A 5,962-nucleotide genomic window follows, 5' to 3' on the forward strand; every position below is an offset into this window, starting at 1 on the left:
TTACCTTTTTGACTTATGATGAATGATGATGATACTTAAGACCTAAGTTACATACTTTTAAACCTTTGGGGACGATTTACTGACTTAGTAACTTTTGACTTAGGTCGAGGACCTTTCGGACCAACTACTTGCTTACTTATCTCGAATCAACTTAACTACTTTTCACTGTGAGTTATAGCATCCCTTTTTACTTTAACTATTTTGGGACTGAGAATACATGCGCGTTTTACGTTTTACATACTAGGCACGAGTACTTAAACTTTATATATGTGTGGGTTATACAACGGCATAAACTTTCCCCTTAGCTCGGTAACGTTTAGTCATTGGTTTTTGAACTGGTGAACGCGAATCTTAGATATGGATCCATAGGGTTTGACATCCCCACTCGGGCTAGTCACGCTAGCATTTAACTGGTGTTTAATACTTCGTAAACATACGCACTCGCCAACTGTACTTTTAGGGGGTGATATGTGATGACCCGAAAATTTCCGATCAAATTTATACTTTAATCTTTATATGTTTCCGACACGATAAGCAAAAATCTGTAATGTTGAGTCTCGAAAGTTTTGAAATCTATGTTCATATATGCAATTACCCTTCGACTATTCCGACGATTCACGAACAATTAATTGTAAATAGATATGGGTGTATGTATATATAAATAATAATTCGAAATATAATTTGAAATATTATATGTTGTTGTTATTAAAAATTAATAAGATAAAAATAGGATATTATAATAATTATTATTTGAAATATACCTATATATATAAATAAAGTATATTAAAAATAAATATTAAATGATTGTAATACTCGTTAGACGTTTCGATTATTAATTAGACAAGTTTAATTCGAACTTATATGATTTTAGAATAAATGGTAATCCGAAAATGAGTTCTATAAATTTTAGGCTTACTGAAAATGTATTTAGGTTCTAGTTATTTAATTTTAATATTTTTTTATATTTTACCCAAAATTGAGAGGGACAGTCGATGTATTTTTATCTAATAAATTAATGATCAAATTTTATACCATAATGACTGAAATAATTAAATATACTTAATTTAAAAATATGAAATTTTTCTGAAGACTTTTTATTCGCCACTAAGTGAACTACAGGGCACAATTTAATAGTCCGTTAAAAATGTCGGTAGAATAATTTAAATCTAACGATGGCTTTACTATTTAATCAATGCTTTAATGATCTTTACTTTTTCCTTTCACTTCATTATTAGTTTAGTTTACTGTTTGTGTTTTTGTTTCTTTCTCTACAAATTATAAGTTTACGGAGCATATATTTAATACATATTTTTTTTATGCATTCCATACACACAACTCAAATATGCATCTCCTGGTACCTCTCCAACTTCACCAAGCAAACCCACTTCATCTCATTTGTAATCAATATCACTAACATCACTAACTTTATTTATTTCCTACTCATACTTTGATCACCACTCAAGAACATCATCATCGAACCAATTAATAACTCGATAATCTCTTTCAATTCCCGGTCGATCATCACCACTTCTAACACATGAACCGCCACCCTCCTCTACAACCATCAACGAAGATTACCACAACCAATTTTTTTCTATCTTTCACTTCGGTACAAAACCAAACTGCCACCATGTACATCGAACTCTTACAAGTTTGGTTTCCTTCTATTGTTTCTTTTTGCATCACCAACGAAACCCATAAAAATTCATATGTTTTCTGTTTCCATGTCGTGATCACATCATACTACCATCAACTATCATCAACCATTGTCTTTCTTGTTCTTTATTCATGAAACCATTCCCACCATGAACCATAGCACCCACCATGAAACCATCGTGTTATGTTCACTCAAACATCTCCAAAGAAAACCCACTTGAACTTATTAATTCTTTTAATACCATTCGGTTCCTTGAGCTCATCTCCATTAAATCATCACCACTTGCTCGATATAAACATAACCCGAACACCCCTTGATCGCTACTACTGTTTAAGTTTTCTGTTGATAATCGATCACCTAACATTCATCATCATCGAAAACCACCTTTGGTCTCCTTAAATTCACCACATTCCATCACAACACCGCCACCTTCACAACCCAAGAACCGACACACTCTCTCTCTCTCTCAAGCTCTACCATAAAACCCGCCACTTAATCCCCTAAGTTACTGCTACTGCAGTTTGCCCTTCATCTCCTGTCTTGTCGAAGCAAAAACAAACAAGGTAATTAAACTACTGCTGTGCGTTTATCTTTCTGTCAAACTCCATCCAAAAACGAATTTAATATAGATAATGAATACGTTCTTCTGTTGGGGATCGAATATAAAGAGAATTAGGATAGGATAGTGGGACAAACATTGTGAGCTTTGTGCTCTCTTTTTCTTTTAGAGCCGACATTTTACCAAGGAGGTAATATGATATAGATTGAGATGTTAAAGTCATGGTAGGGTATTAAGCATGAGTGTCAAGTTGTACGTGAATGATGGGTGTTGATTTGAATCAAGTGGCGTGTAATTTTTTTTCTCTTCTTTAGTCGACAATAACAAATAAGGGATCCCACCTAAGTCTTGTCCCATTTAAATTAAGCATGAGATGAATGATTAAGAATAGGAACAAAGATATAATATTGATAAAGTTGTTGAATTATTATGGTTTATGGTGCTAATATGAATCATGAGAAAAATGGCACGATCCCTCCTTTTGATCTTGGAGCCGACTTGTACCAAAATAAACCCCACTCAAAAACCGTTACGGAGTATCTGTTATTATTACTTGCCAGTTAAGAAGTATTTGCCAAAAGCCAAAACTCATCAAAACCTATATACCAAAACATAATGGAAGACAACAGCTAATTATTTTGATCCCACACCTTTTTGTTTATATAGTCGACTGAGAAGATTTTATAAAATACAGTCAGAACCGAAACCTTTTAGGTTGATACAACTTGGGCTCCCTTCATCATGGGCCATGGAATCATTTAAGTGGGTCTGTGATGAGCCAAAATTCTGGCCGACAGTTAATGGATACTAGCGATGATGATATTGGATAGTGATAATGATGATTGATGATGTTATAAATGATGATGATGACGATGATGGTATGATTTGTATGGGTCGTTATGTTATGTTGTGATTATGATATACATTATGATTCATGATTATGATTATGAATATAACTATGATGATAAAACGCGATGCTGTATTGAGGATACTATGAAATTTGATGATGATGTAATGATTGTATGATGAAGAATGAGGATGGCAGGTATATAAAGAAGAAGAAGAAGGCAGATTTATAGGTTTTAAGAATTTAATCCGTAGATGTAAGAAGAAAAGAAATAGTGGAGCAGCGGTTAGTTGTGGGTATGCTTACTTGAGAGGTCTTGGGTTCGAGCCCCGGCTGTGACAGATATTTTCTTTTTAGTATGCCTTTGAGGTAGTTACTTTATTATTATTGTTATTATTTCTATTATTAGTATTATTATTAGTAAAAGTATTATTAATATTGTTAATACCATTAAACTTATTATTATCACAAGTATTATTAAAATCATTATTATTATTATTATTATTATTATTATTATTATTATTATTATTATTATTATTATTATTATTATTATTATTATCATTATTATCAACATTATAATTATTATTATTATTTTGATAGTATTATTATCATTGTATCATTTTTATTATTAAAACTATCATATAATATTAATATTAAAGTTATTATCCTTATTAAAACTATCATTTTTAGAATTAACAGTTTTATTATTACTATCACTATTATCATTATCCTTAAACTAGTATTACTACAAATTATTAATTTTGCAAACAAAAGATATTTATATAAAAATATATGAAGTATTATAATATTACATAAAATTTTGTTTTAACTAATAATATTATTATTGATGTAACATTAATTAAATACCAAGCAAGTATCATAACACATTATAAGTAGTAATGAAATTATATATAAGAATATGAATCTTAATACATAACAAAATATATATAAACTTACTTGATTTATAATTTGTTAATATATATACATGATATAGGTTCATAAATCCGAGGCCAACCTTACACTTGTTTAATGATGTTATATGTATTTTTACTACAAAATACAGTATGGTGAGTTTCATTTGCCTTTTTACCCTTTATATATTTTTGGGCTGAGAATACATGCGCAACTTTTATAACTGTTTTACGAAATAGACAAAAGTAATCGAAACTACATTCTATGTTGAATTTATCGAACCGAATATTCCCCTTTTTAGCTTGGTAGCCCATGAATTGGTGTTCTGACATCAATTGACGCGAATCCTAAAGATAGATCTATTTGGCCCAACAAGCCTCACCCGATATGGGGTGCTTTAGTACTTCGAATTATCCTACCGATGAGAGTTCCGGAAAGGATGGGGATATTCTATATGCATTTCCGTTAAGGTCGGTTACCAGGTGTTCACATATGAATGATTTTTATCTCTGCCGTTTGCGAAATGCCGGATTTTGAGATAGTTATTATGAAAAATGAAATCTTGTGGTCTATTAAAATGATGAAAATGAAATGATTACTATAAACTAATGAACTCACCAACCTTTTGGTTGACACTTTAAAGCATGTTTATTCTCAGGTTGAAAGAAATCTTCCGCTGTGCATTAGCTCATTTTAAAGATATTACTTGGAGTCATTCATGACATATTTCAAAAGACGTTGCATTCGAGTCGTTGAAGTTCATTAGAGATTATTATTAAGTAAATGACAGATTAGGTCATTTATAGTTTGGATATTATGAAATGGTATGCATGCCTGTCAACTTTCGATGTAAATGAAAGTTTGTCTTTTAAAACGAATGCAATGTTTGTAAAATGTATCATTTAGAGGTCAAGTACCTCGCGATGTAATCATATGTAATGTTCTCGTCCATATGGATTTGGTCGGGGCATCACAGGTGGTATCAGAGCGGTGGTCTTAGCGAACCAGGTCAACATTAGTGTGTCTAACAAGTAGTTGTTAGATGCATTAGTGAGTCTGCATTAGTGCGTCTAACAGTTAGTTGTTAGGATACATTAGTGAAGTCTGAACTTCGACCTAGTAGTTGTTAGGTTACATTAATGAGTCTGGACTTGAACCTGGTCTGCATGTCAAATGTTTTGCTTATCATTTCTTGTCGAAAATTACCTGCTTATCATTCTTAGTCTAGACACATCTTACTGCATTGACTGCATGAATAGTGTGTAGACAAAATTCACATCTTAGCGTATCTGCTAATCCATATCTTAGCGTATCTGTTACTATAAACTTTGCCTGATATATTTCGTAAATGCCTCCGTAATCTACAAAATCTTCTGTTCTATATATAGGTATTCTATGTAATTAGAATATCATCCGATATCCGAAAATCATTTCATATCGAAAAATCCTTTATTCAATCGTACGCAATGGAACTCACCATTAATTCAAGTCCCTCGGATTCCGATATAGAGTCCCACTCCAGCTCCGAAAGCAGCGTCACCAGAATGAATCAATCAATCAGCCATCCCCAATTCATCTGATAGGTTCGTAATCTACTTAATCATCGAAGATAAGAAGAAGGAGATTCCTTTCACCAACCGAATTCACCTCTTGGTGAAGAACCTGAAGCACTTACCGACGAACCTGTTCGAAACACTATTTTCTCTCTCATTTCCAGAGTATCTCGACACAATTATATTCTATCCACAATTCTAAACCTTATTCATCCGCTCGTTCCGACCGACAATCATCCCAGAATAATATAAGAAGTCAACGAACTTCACGCCCGAATAATCAATTTGGAAAATATGGTGCAAAATGTGCCAGCTTCAGCAACATTACCGACACCAACAGTACCACCACCAACAACATCCGCATCCCAAGCCTAAATTTCACAATCTGTCCCACGAACATCAACATCATACGCACCATGGATACCAAGGAGTAC

The sequence above is a fragment of the Rutidosis leptorrhynchoides genome, chromosome 11, assembly GCF_046630445.1.
Source record: "Rutidosis leptorrhynchoides isolate AG116_Rl617_1_P2 chromosome 11, CSIRO_AGI_Rlap_v1, whole genome shotgun sequence".
NCBI classification, from domain to species: domain Eukaryota; kingdom Viridiplantae; phylum Streptophyta; class Magnoliopsida; order Asterales; family Asteraceae; genus Rutidosis; species Rutidosis leptorrhynchoides.